The sequence below is a fragment of the Ciconia boyciana genome, chromosome 5 (assembly GCF_034638445.1).
Source record: "Ciconia boyciana chromosome 5, ASM3463844v1, whole genome shotgun sequence".
In the NCBI taxonomy this organism is placed as follows: Eukaryota; Metazoa; Chordata; class Aves; order Ciconiiformes; family Ciconiidae; genus Ciconia; species Ciconia boyciana.
The window spans coordinates 13,830,072-13,844,105 of NC_132938.1; the positions used below are offsets into that span (position 1 = coordinate 13,830,072).

Here is a 14,034-nt window from a genome sequence, read left to right on the forward strand (position 1 = left end):
AAAGGAGTGTCAGTCACAGTCACATCTGAATTCCAGTGTAACAGGAAGGAGACAATTAAGAGAGGGAAATTAGCTGAACTAGTGCTATTTTGTACTACTCGACTTTAAAATCTACAGTCAATCAAGTACCTCAAGAATGGAAGGTGTGGTTTTAAAGAGGTACAGGTTTGTTTACAGGAACTTTCTGGGAATTATAATTATAAAATATTAATAATGAGACTTTACTATAGGTGCTTTTTTTCTTTTAGCTTATACTCCTGTGAGAAATAAGTAATAACATATAGGGTGAGGATTTGAGATTTGGCTTAGAAAGAAGGGTAGTTGTGACTAAGTGCAGGTTAACACATGAGCTCTGGCATTTTTTTTTCCTGTTAGTGATGAAACACTGAGCAATTTCACAAGGAAGCTTAAATGTGCATTAGAGAAAGACTTTGCATATGCTAGGACAAAGAAAATAGATATTTTTCTGAGATTCTGTATTTCTAAGCATTGTAGCATTGTCCATAGTAAAAAAACAGGCAGGCTACAAGAAGTCCTCTAAAACGATTAACATTGTCATTTGAAAAGAAAATAGGTACTTGTGACTGTTCACCACCTGGGTATTAATGCAACCAATTACTGTGTCCTGCCTTTCAAACATTATTATGTTAGAGCAAGAAAAGAGACAATATTGTATTTTATATGACCTTTCTAATGCTATATATACACATATAGATTTGTGTTATTTGTCTCTTTGATTCACCAAATGTTTCTTATTTGTGGCTCAAGGCATTTATTTATTGCAAGGCTTCAAGCTGTGGTAAGCAAGGTCATAGATTAAGAATTGATTTCCACAGTTGCTCTAGCATACAAACTAAATTTCTCTTGGTTGGTTATAAAAACTACAGCTGAGCATAAATTCAGCTTTTCAACATTGTCTTGAAAATTAACATTAAAGCAAATGAGAAAATACTCTAAGTATGTATTGCATGCTTAATTTAGGCCTTCAGCTAAAACCTAAGGAAAGCAAATTGTTCTTACACTGCAAGCTTCTAAGTAAAACCATGCTAGTACTGAAGGGTTTTTTAATTTCACATGTTCTTTTTTTTTTGTTATTCCTTTATGTCTCCCTTATTTTTTTAATCAGATTTTCTGTACAGCTTTTGGCAAATCATGTTTTGATCAATGCGTTGATTAGTGCCTTGGTTTTTCTATATGCTCCTAGAGTCATTGTAATTACAATAAGAATGTGGGTTTCAAAATGGAATGTAGTTTCTCTCCTTTGGAAATAGACAGTCCTACTAGAAACAGAAAAATCTGCTATTTTGTTAGCTTTGTCTCTAATGTGAAACACAACATCTTGTTAAACTGAAGGACTATTTAGACTGGAAACTGAAAATTCACTAAAATCAAGGAGGTATGTTTTGGGGGTGTTTTTAAGGTGTTCTTTGTGGGTTGTGGGGTTTTGTTTTGATTTTTTTTTTTTAAGGTGTGCTTTGTGTTGGTAATGATAGTAGAACTACACTGTGCGCAGCAGTCAATTTGTGTAAATGTCAAAGATGTATGTCTCTCTGATGAATCTTTGCTGCAATACACAGATTCCTAATAACTATATAATAAATTTTAAGTTAGAGAAATTGGCTCCTTAGATACATCTTGAAAGAAAATATTTCTGATATAATACCCTGCCCCTGCCCTCTGTTTTTGAATTAGTGCGCCTAGAGCAGAAACCATAATATGTAGTGTATGTTTTCAGATCACAATAATCATCAGGTGGCTTTACAAATATTAGCTTGGCCTCTACTGTTCCTGCACGCGTCAGACTTACTGTTTCTGCCATTAGCAGAGGAACCAAACTGCAAAATTATTTTTCTAAGATAACAGAGAGGATGGTGTTTGCTTGATGGGAATTCTTGGTTTGCAGTGCACAGTTCACACTGTACGTTATAGCACTGGCCCACAAGGAAGAGACTAGGGTGTCAAATGTTTTGTGGTATTCTGTTATACTAAAATAGAGGCTGAATTGCCAACCCTGTCGCACAGTAGTGCATGAAATAACTTTCTTCACAGTGGTCACAATATGTATGTAAAGAAAAACAGTTGGAAAGCAAAGTGCTCTGTGTGATAAGAGTGGTAAAAAAGTTTGGCAGGTAAAGAAGGTATGGAGTTATTTGAAAATACAAACTTTGTCAAGAAAAAATAATATGTGCAGAAATGAAGTACCTCAGACACAGAAATCACTCCTCTTTCCAATTCAGACGGATGTTTTGGAGGAATGAAATTGTGAAATTCATCTGTTGGTACTGATTCTTATCCCCTCCCTGAACAGTATTTTGCAGGATTAGAATACATGCATCTCCTTTCATGGCTGTTCCCAGCAAGCTGTTTTGTTAGCACTTCATCTTATTTTGCAAAATCTTGAGTTGGAGCTTATTTTGAGGTATTCAAAACTGAGGAGTTTGTCAGTGTTTAGAATGCCCGTGTCCATAACGAACTTCCTTTTGACTTCCTTGAGATTTCCATATGGAGATATCAAAAAAAATGCAGCTTTGTAGTGAAATGAGGTGAATCTATTCAACTCAGACTTCCTCTGAATAATAAAACAGTCTCACTGAAAGCCTTGTTAGGAAGGAGTTATGATTATCAAGTCTGGTAGTCAGGAAGGCTTCTTGTTAGGGTATCACTGCAGGACTGAGTCAAGCATGGTTATGCCTGACTGAATAGAAGATTTCCGCCCATTTCCAAAATGTAGATTTCTTTTTTGAAAAGCACTTAAATATGTATGCAGAATCTTGGACTGATTCATTAACTTCGAATAAATTCCCGTGACACATGAGGGAAATGAAGAGAAAGCAAAAATAACTAGTTGAGCAGGACTCCTTGCGTGAGGTTGGCTGCCTGCAGAGGCACAGGACTAGTACAGCTATGTGACTGATAATTCACTGTAGATCCACCTGATGGTAAACTCTGAGGAACAGAACCTTTTCAGAAGTAGATCTGGCACCGACCTCCTCTGTATCCATGTAGTAGTACAGATTTTCAGATTTTTTCTTTTCTTCCCCTCCCTTGCCCCAAGGCAGGGGAACTAGATGGAAGAACTACCAATCATTTTAATTCTGCTCCTGTGATGAGGTTGGTATAAGAACATAATAGTGCTAGAAATCTGGTATTCTCCTACTTTCGGATCCTTCTTGACATCAGATGTTTTCCTAAAAGCTGCAAAGTCAGGCTCTGCAGTCACCTAATTCTCATGCCCAGTATGTTCTCCACATGGAACCAATCTCCAATGACACCCAGTGCAAAACATTAAAAGATGGTGTTTCCAACAAACAGAACAGAAAAGGCTGGTGAGCAGGGAGAGGGGAAGCAGTCTTGCCATTTGTGCCCTCTGCAGTATGCTCCAAAGAGAGAAGAGAATGGAGGGAGGTGAAGGGAGATGAAAAATCTCTTGTGTAAACTACCTGAAAAGACCCTCTGAAATTTATGGACAGGAGTTGGCAGTTTACATCTGGGGAAGGTCTGTCTAGCTGCAGCCTAGAAGTTTGGGCTTAGGTAGGAATCTGTTGTGAAAAATGCTGTTTGAAAAAGTGCACCCACAACGTGTATTTGGGACTGCTGGGGTCTTTGAGTTAGCAGAGAGGTGTGCTACTGCGGTGACTTTGGTCTTCCCTTTGCGTTTTAATTCTGGCATGTTTGTTATCTCAGCACTTGATGTGAAATCTAGCAAACTCTATGATCTTTCTGACTTTAACTGGAGAATTAAACTTGTAAAGTTCCCTGAAGATTTAAAGTGTAAATATAAATATTCTTATCATACTTTGATTTTTGTGACACAATTTGTGCTTTTCCAAATGTTGTTATCATAATGTACGTATGGTCCAGTGGTAGTATTCTGTTACTTTAATGGGGATTCATTCCCCAAAATCCAATATCTGCAGCCAGAGGGCTAACCAGATCATTTCAGAAAGATCAAGGGACCACAGACATTTACATTTGATTGGGCTTTCTTGGACTCAGGCAGGTCAAAAAGATCAGAGGTCAACCCTGTATTTGTGGCTGGGGATTCTTCCAGTTTGTGGGATTGCACGGCAAGTACAGGGATAGCATATGCAGCTTCTGTGCACCCCACTGTACAGCGCTTGGGGTCAGGCACTGGTCTGAAGAAGGCAACTAACAACAGGAATTAATCTATCGCTCTCCTATCTGCAAATCACCTTGGGAATATAACTCCTTGGCATGTGTTAAAACAGCAGTGAGGCTTCTTTAACTGCTTTGAAGGAAAAAAAAAAATTAAGTCATGCAAATAGTATCTAGTTATTCGTTCCTGACCTCATCTTCCTGCCACCCGCTGCCTTGGTCTGACATGGATGGGTTCTGCAAACTACACTCAGGCAGAAGTTGTGAACAACCAGTCTTGCTGAGACTCTTCCCAAGCCTCCTTCCATGTGCTGTTCCCTCAACACCAGAAACAACTTCCCGAGTAACTGACAAAGACTTCAGATTACAAAACTTAAGCAAACATGTTAATTGCTTTTTTTTTTCTCATGACAGCATTTGCATCAAGGACCAGATGCCAGCATCAAATGATGGTTTGGTCCCAGGTGGCTTTACTTTCTGGTGAGGTGGTGGAAAATGGGACCTACTGTATGGTATTAGCAAGGGAAAGGATTTTGATGAGCAAGAAGCAAAGGCTGCCACAAATGAAACTATGTGACCAAAGGAGTCCTGGTACTGAGGGTTTTGAAAGCTCTATAATTTAAAAAGTATCAAACTCATTAGTGCATCCTGTCTGTTTTAAAACAGCTTTAGTCATACCTAATTCTTCACTGCTTCTCTACTGTGGAATTTTTCCTTTGTGATAAGGTGAACTTTAAACATTTCAGGTTTTTCTCTTGCTAGTAGAAGGGGTAGACTCACAGCCAACACAGCCAAGCATGAAGCAGTTCTGCACCAAGCATTCCACCTCTGTGGTTACCCCATTGCTGTGATTACATTTGAGCAGCTCTGGATTTCAGTACTGCTGCATCATTTTGCTTTCAATTTTTAATTAAAAAGTTTTCATAGCCAGGGAACAGAACAATAGGGGGTTTTGTATCTACCACCAGCCCCTCCCAAAAAAAAAGGTTCAACTGTGAGTGAAATGCTATTAAAGCAACATTTGTACAGATGCCAAGTGGGAAAAGACAGCAAGCATGTAATAAAGAGCAATTAATTTGTTTCAGAAGAAATATATGTAAAATAATAAATGATTTAAAAGCAGGCTTTCTTCTGTTTCTCTTCTTTTAATCTCAGTTTTCCATAAGAATAATAATAGTAATTTTCTAACTAGGCAACAAAGATTTTGGTTCCACTTAATGTCTCAGTAGCCTTGCACTGAAATGCTAGTATTTCACAATACTGATAGCTAATTTTAGTAATCAATCCTTATGCATTGAATGTCTTGACATTTACTACTTTCTACACTTACAGGTTTTGATAAAGGCATGCAGACTTCATTTAGTTCATTACTATAAGGCAAAATGAGACACTTTATGGATTTTTCATAAGGAAACACATTTTTGTTTACAGATGGATGAACACATTAAGTTGTGTAACATCTGTGTCTAAGTAGATGTAGAAGTAGGTATTTATGCTGGGCACAGGTTATTTTTCCTCCTGATAGATATGTAGGCATAAAGCCTGAATAAAAATGCAATGTTTAGTTTTTAGACATTGCACAATGTCCTTTGGTCAGCAGTTACTTTATACAAACATGGTTTCTGTATTACTGTGCAGGAGGACTGTAGCTATCATCGTAAAACCCAGGGTTGGCAATGAGAATATCTGAGCAGAATAAGACGACCTTTCCAAAAGGATACTTGCAAGAAAAGTTCTTTCATTTGAAAGGCTGTGGTTGACTTTCTCACATTATGGTTATTTGCTCATCTGACCCATTTAGTACTACTAGTAAAAGTAGTACTAAATCCTGTGACATCTACAGTAGAGCTTTTTTGATCATGGGAATCCAATATTCATTGCTTGATGGCATTTGCTTTTATAAACAAGAACTATGATTGTTAATGTTCTTGTGAGTATCCTGAATCAGCATTTGGAATATACATATTTCAGGTGTGAATATGCAGCAAGAGCTTGATACTGTAACTGCTGTGTTCCAGTTATTTATTTGGTAAGTATTTTCACATTTTAAAAATAAAATGTATGGATTTTTTTTTTTTACCGAACTGAAACTTTTGCAATGGATACTTCATCACTAAAAATCAGAATTATCATGGGTCCTTTCTCAGTCTTCAGTCTTTTGCAAATTGCAGTAGCATACCTTCTGAAAAGCATGAAAGCTGATTTAGAAGAACACCTTGAATCACTGATGTGAGTTTAAGAAGAGGCATCAGCAGTGTAAGATGGCTATACTACAATTTTCACCCCATGGAAAGTCTGCTCAGTGTTTTGCAGTGCCATGCATACTCTGTTACATGGCATACACCTACACTGGCTCAACCAGCGGGAAATCGACAAAAACATGCAGATGCTGAGAGAGATGCTTGAAGAAGTTGAAGAAGTAGAGGTCATCTGGTGTGAAGCTTCTAGGTATGCCCTTCTTTTTATCAACAAAATGACATAGTACTTGAACTATTGGTTTTCTTTTACTTGGTGTCTGAATACAGATTTGTTTATAATATTTATTGCTTTCTTGTTGATAGAAAGTTGAAGGAGGGAATTGAACAAAACATGCAGGGCAGTTCATGTTAATATAGAACTTTTTTCCCTTTTCCACCCTCTCAATAAAATTCACTGGCATGGGACAATTTGAATGCAATCCTGATGACATGGAAAAGCAAAAGAGAAGGCCACAGACTTGCAAATAAAACTTAATTGTTTCTTGCTCACTTGAAACTGGCAAGGAGACAACCAGTACATTGCTCCATGACTAGGTCTAAGTTACTAATGGTACCTGAACTATGTTTTATATATCACATCATTCATGTACTTGACTATCATTCTCTCATCATGTTTTATGTTCTTGGCCTGTCCGAGTTCATTTGTGGCAGAGAGAAGCCTCTGTGCTCTTCTTGGATGTCTTTTGGTTTCTGTTTTCCTTCGGTTTAAAAATAATCAGATTGCAAGTCTTAACACAGGGAGATGAGTGGTGGAGCTCATCCTTGCTTTGCTGTCTGGATCATGAGCATCTGATACATGACAGTTCTCCGCATACTGCAAAACTACTCTCGTAACTCCATGCTGTTCTGATTACTTTTTGTCTTTTTTTGCCTCTCAAAGGCACTGATGTGTGGATGTTTCCTGACTCATTAGTACTTTTTTTAATTCATGGAGAGTTATTTCTCTTTTATTCCAGAAGAGAAGGAGGTTGTAAAAACTAGGTACACTGGAGCAGAGTAACAGAAAAACAACTAGCTATTCAGGCTCAGCTTAGGGAAAAGAGATTTTGCTCTTTCTCTTAAATAAGAGGTGTAAACCCATCGTTACACTTTTCTTCTTTACACTCATCTGCAAATCAAGTCCATTGCTAAACTGAGAGGCTCTCTCTACCTAAACTTAAAGTGACCCTAGAGTAGTCTTAAGAAAGTGAACCCACATGATCTGTGTGCTTTCAGTCTGTGTCGCTGTTTGCAACCTGAATGTAATTTGCTTTCACAGTACCCACAGCATGCTAGAGAAGAGCTAATCCTGTAGATGGGTAGTATATTGCTCCATATTGCCCATTCCTAGTCCTGTCAGGCATATGAATAAGCATGGCCGTGTGCTGAGGCTTCCCCCCTCGATATAGTCCTGGAATTTGGGCTGATGCAACCTCTTATATGGGGTGGAGGGTTTGTAGTGTGAATGGCAGTTGAATTTACAACTAAAAAGGAGCTCAGATACCCACTGAAAAGACTGTATTGATATAAGGAGCTGAGATATTGGATGTGGACCTAACTGACACACAGTTTTGAAGTTGGGGGCTTAAGGGAGAAATTAAATGACCTCTCTGTTGTACAGCAGAAGTGAATCAAAGGCTTTTTTTTTATGTTTTTCTTTGAAAGATATCACCTGCTGGCTGCAGAGTGGGTGGATTCAGCTTCCTTCTGGAGCCTGAGCAAATCACTTGAGGAAGATCTTGTTTTCTGCTGCATCCTGAAGACAACATGGAAGGGGAGAGCATCTATGAGGTTGATTCTGGAGATGGACTTGGAGGTAAGGATGCCTGTAACTTATTTTTGCTTTCATCCCAGATGGCTGGTTACAGGAAGCCCTTATGACAATGGACCTCGGAAGCCACAAAAAGCAAATGTGATAAAGAAGTCTACAGTTCATTGATTGTATTATGTCACTTTACAAGCAGTGAATAAAAAATTTTGAAAACAACTGTGTCCTAGAGGAAGTGGCGCACCTAGACACTGTGCGTTCTGAATGTCGTTATTTAGAGTCTGAGATGTCCCAAAGATGATGCAAACCCTAAATACTTACAATAAAAGTAAAGGCATGTAGCCTTTTCTCTCTTTCTTTGTTTCTCCTTTTTCTGTCTCTCACCTGCTGAGTAATTGTATTGCACACGCTACCTGTTTTGTTTGTATTTTTTAACTAGACTGCAGAAAATGGCATGAAATGGTACTGACTCTGTCTTCTATACTAGTGACCCATGTGTAGATGGAGACTTTTTATTGACCTAAAATAGAGAGTTCTTGTTTTTACTTAGCTACTAATTCTACAGATGTCCTTGGGCAAATTAGCTAACTTCATTGCTGTGGTTTGTCATCTTCATAATGGGGTGAACAGTTTCTCAGAGAAGGTAATATTACATACTTCTACAGGGATGCTGTTCTTTGTGTATAATGCAGAGGACCTGTGACAGAGTTTTTGGGTAGATCCATCTGTTTTAAATGCCTGGTTTAACACAGCTTCTTCTGAGATTAACTAATCGAACACCTTTTATCTAGTTTGCAGAACACCTTGAACTGCCTAGGTCAACTCACTTTTGAACTCAGAAGCCTAAATATTATGGGAAAGAATGAGGTTCTACATTAGAACATTGTAATAACAAATACTTGGTGTGCTGCACATCTATTTGATGGTTTAGATGTTTTCCTGTACCTGGATTGTACCCAGGCAGATTGTTTTTTGTCTGAGTATACTGTGCTTGTGCTAAGATGCCCTCTTTTGTGTTTAATACTTTTGTAATACTTTGCCTGGGCCCTATCTGTATCAGCAGTACTATGTACTAGGAGGAACAGTTTCTACTGTCTTACCACTGAGTTTCCTTCTCATTAATGAGTTGCTTCCAGACACTCATCAGTTGGACTAACATGCAGATATATGTCCTTAAAAAGTTTACTTTTTTTTTAAAGACAAAAAAACCTGGTGGTTCAAGTTACTTTAAAAATTCCTGATAATACTGTCTATGAAATAATTATTTTGTTGTAATAAATTTTATGACAAGAACAATAAAAGTATTTATGCTCAAGTAATGCCTCTCTGCTAAGTGAATGAAGGGTCATAGAGTAGCAGCATTCTCTTTGACTTTTTGAGCATTTGTGTTGCCCTCTCCGAAAGTTTTTGCAACACTTGGAGCCATCGTTTTGACTGTTACTGATTAGGTTACTTTTTCATTTAGGTTACTTTTTCATTTCGTAACCTATCTCAAGGACTAGTTTTCTGGCCTTACCGTTGTGTCCTTCAGTCACTGAATGTCTGCTGCCGTACTGCATCTTTGTCATTTCTTTCATGCCACTTTGAGCATGGAAAAATTCTTTCAGAGCTGAGGTCAAAGACAATTTTGTATTCCAGCCCTCCTTGAGTCTGACCTTTGTTGTTATAATAAGTTACTGTCCTTGATCTACATTTTTCTAATTTATATAGGCAAGAGTGAGGGTGTGTGTTTAAGTATGCAGAATGGGTAACCATATTTCTGGCTTGTCCTGCTCTCTTTCTTTTTGGATTCTGACTTAAGACTGTAAGCTCCTCAAAGCAAATTTACTATTTTTGGGAAATAGAATAAATTGTCATTGACATAAGTTGAATAGAATTACTGGTATGAGAACAAAATCTGATCATGTATGTGATAGGGCCATATTTACAGCAGCATGTCAGTATCTCCAACGTACATATATGTATGCTGTTTTTTTGGACAAAGTGTGCTTGCATTAGTAATACTAACCACAGAGTAGCATTTCACATTTTTCAGAAAACAGGTGATGTTCTCTCTGTGTGAATTGCTGGATAGCAGCTCAAGTGAAAAAAAATCCTTGCTTCATCCCTTATAAACAAAACAAAGGTATATCAAAACAAACTCAACAAAATTTCCCATTCTGAAAGTATGAGGAATGGACAAGATCTAGCTCTCTGTTATGATAGCCCATCAAGCATTCCTATTTGATGAGCAAGGGAAGTGTTGGAAACTCCTGTGTTTTAAAATCAATGGCAACTAAAACTTTGTAGCTTTGTTAAGTTTCTTGGATTCTCTTTGTCCTGCTTTTCCTACTTCTGCTTGAGATACCAAAATGACAAGTATATGCTGTTTATGGAGCCGAACTAGGGAATTTTGCACTGTTTTATAGAATGTGATTTAAATAAAAATGTGACTTTAAAATAAAGCAAGTATCTTTTGGAAGATAAAGGACATGCATACTTTCTGAGATGGGTACATAGTTCTCAGTGGTGTATAACAAAGTCTGTTTATACCCTAGGTATTATAAATACAGACATACTTTGAGATATGTACATATCGAGCACAAATGTATGATTTCAATTAGGCTGATTTGATGTATTAATTATTATATATCCGAGACCTCAGACAGAACAGAAACATGCCCGTTTTCAGCAACATGAGTAGAACATGTCAAGCAGTTTCCCAGTATGATTAAATCACCTCCAAAAAACAAAGTATGTTTTGTTAATTCAAGGTCTGCGGTCTCTGATGGAAGAGTTTCCTGGGACCGTAAACTCCCTGTGAGACTGCATGAATTTGGATGTCAAAAGACCTTAAGAATTTCATGGCCATTTCTTGTCAGATGCAAAAAAATAATATTAACAAAAATATTACCCCATAGTTTATTATTTCATTAACAGAAAATCAGGCCACTATTTTCACATCCAGGACCCCAAAGTAAGGCTCTTCCCCTCATTTTATCTGCAAAAAAGTGTTTGGATTTTCATAGGTGTGGGTGGCTTATAGCACTCCTTAATGCCAGTAAAAGCTCAGGAACGATGCTTATAGAGATCAAGTAAATTAATTTGATAGTGTGGAGTTATATACTTAACTCAGACTTCTTTGGTTTAAAAATTAGCCCTAATATTAAAAGCAGTTTATGTAGCTGTACTGCAGGCGTTGTACCTGGTCCTCTTGACTTGGTGTTACTTCATAGCAGGTTTTGAATGCCTCTTAAATAATGCACAAAGAAGAACAGAGCTGACTTTCCTCCTGGCCTATAAAGCCAAACTCAGTGAAGGACCTTATTATGCAGTCAGAGTCTCCAGAGTACAAGCCACCCCAAACATGGTGGAGAAGAGACAGGACTGTAATTCTTCACTGTGCAATGCACTGAAAACCTGTTATAGCTGACCTAAAACAGATGGGCACATCTACTTCAAAGCAAAGTTCATAGCTTCAGTTGCCTAGGAGGGATTTCTGCTTTCCTCAAACAAAATAACTGTTGGTGGGATGACCTTGGCTGGCTGCTAGGTGCCCAGCAAGCTGCTCTGTCACTCCCCCTCCTCAGCAGGACAGGGGAGGAAAATAAGGTGAAAGGATGAGGAGTGGGACATCACTCATCAATTACTGTCACAGGCAAAACAGACTCGACTTCAGAAAGATTAATTTATTGCTAATTAAAAATATAGTAGGTTAGTGACAAAAAAACCCCAAACTAAAACCACCTTCCCCTCACCCCCCTTCTTCCTAGACTCAACTCCACTCCTTCCTTCCTTACTTTTCTGCAACCTCCTGCCACCCCTGAGCAGTGCAGGGGGATGGGGAAGGAGGGTTATGGTAGTCCATAACACTTTGTCCCTGCTGCTCCTTCTCCTCACACTCTTCCCCTACTCCAGCATGCGGTCCCACTCAGGGGATACAGTCCTTCATGAATTTTTCCAATGTGGGTCCTCATTGGCTGCAGTTCTTCCAGAGCTGCTCCAGTATGGATCCTTTCCACGAGGTACAGTCAATCAGGAATGTCCTGGTTCCAGGGTGGGTCCCCCACAAGCCACAGTTCTTGCCAGAAAACCTGATCCTGTGTGGGCTCCTCTCCACGCGCCACAGATCCTGCCAGGAGCCTGCTCCAGTGTGGGCTCTCTATGGCCTGCAGTTTCCTTCAGGGCATCTCCACCTGCTCTGGTGTGGAGTCCCCAAATGGGCTGCAGTGGATATCTGCTCCATTGTGCTACTCCATGGGCTGCAGGAGGACAACCTGCATCACCATGCTCTTCTCCACGGGCTGCAGGGGAATCTCTGCTCTGGCGCCTGGAGCACCTCCTCTCCCTCCTTCTTCACTGCCCTTGGTGTCTGCAGGGCTGTTTCTCTCACATTTTCTCACGCCTCTCTCACAGCTGCTGTTGCACAGCATTTTACCCTTTCTTAAATTCATTATCACAGAGGTGCCACAAGCGTTGCTGATGGTCTCAGCTTTGGCCAGTGGTGGGTCTGCTTTGGAGCTGGCTGGAACAGGCTCTGTCCAACATGGGGGCAGCTCCTGGTCTCTTCTCACAGAGGCCACCCCTGCAGCCCCCCTGCCACCAAAACTTGCCACGTAAACCCAACACAGATTCTTACTGTTATTCCAGAGCAATATGCTGCTTCAAGTGTATTCCTTATAGACTCGATGCAATTCTTAGAGGGTATTGTCATTAAGTGATTGTCTTTATTATTGATACCTTGGCTACTTTGATGTGTTCCTAAAAGTAGTCACTAACTTGGAGAATGTAGAGTTAAGTATATTTGGAGATGTTCTTTAGAAACTTTTAATCCTTTTAATTATGGAGTGATAAAATTATTAATTAAAACTAAAGATCAAGCTCTATTATTGTTCTGCTTCCATGACTTGATTTTTCAAAATTAATCCTGTTTCTTTTGGCAAAGGGTCTGCAGTGTCTAGATTTATATGCAGAATCAATACCATAGCACACATTTTTCCTTGTTCCCTGTACTGTATTTTAATAAGAACCTGAAGATTTGCTGCTGCCCAAAAGGTATTATGGGGAAGAGACTGGGGAGGGGTTAAGCAGCTTCTGTGGTTCTGTTGCGTGGTTGATGTTACACCAGATCTGCTTTTGGCCTGGTGTTTTCACTTGTAGCTCTTGTTCAAGTAAAAAATCCTTCCTGCATGTTAGCAAGGCTGCAAGCCAGTTGCTATGGTATTCAGATTCTTCTTCTTTTTTTTTTTTTTTTTTAACCAATCTGCTCGCTTTTGTGATGATTCAGCCCAGAATAAGAAATCGGTCACACAGGCTAGAGCTGTAATCAAAAGAGCAGCTATTGTTGGCTTGAAAATCTATAGAGGTTGGGAGAACAGCAGAATTTGAGTTTCAAGAAAACATTTATCACAGTCCGTGTTTATGGTATACATTCTAATGTGTAACTAAATGCTAGTGATGGTAATGCTGGTAATAGCAGTAGTCCTTTTTCAGGATGATAATAAAAATTGAATCACTGGCCTAATTTCTCTATGTTGTTTTATCACCCCAAAGGCATCTGTAGTTTCCAGCTAAAAAATTATCAGGTATTTTTATTCTGTGGCCATTTTTAATTGTTTTTCATTGTGTTAGTAATGGTAGTATGTTTCTGACAGGATATTATTTGCTAGTGGAGAATTACCAGACTCTGCCGCTTGCCTTCTCAATTTTAGTGTTGCTGTTTGGCTACTCAGAAAATTCTGGAAGACTGCTAGATAATGTAGAAGGACTTTAAAGTCATAATGGTGCTGATATGTAGCTGCAGTGATCCAAGGATAAAAGAAAGACAAGGTATTTAGAGAGAGGTATATTCTGATAGGTGAACTATCCAAAAAGGGAGGATGGACTTTTCTGGGTCTTCTGCAGGTTTTAAGAAGCTCTTGTCTGCTTGAAGGC

At 38.9% G+C, this 14,034-nt stretch overlaps 1 protein-coding gene across 3 annotated transcripts in view; it reads left to right on the plus strand.

The window, feature by feature from the left end:
• PPP2R2C (protein phosphatase 2 regulatory subunit Bgamma) overlaps positions 1–14,034 on the plus strand; it is a 201,649-nt gene that overhangs the window by 93,326 nt on the left and 94,289 nt on the right. The window lies entirely within an intron of this gene.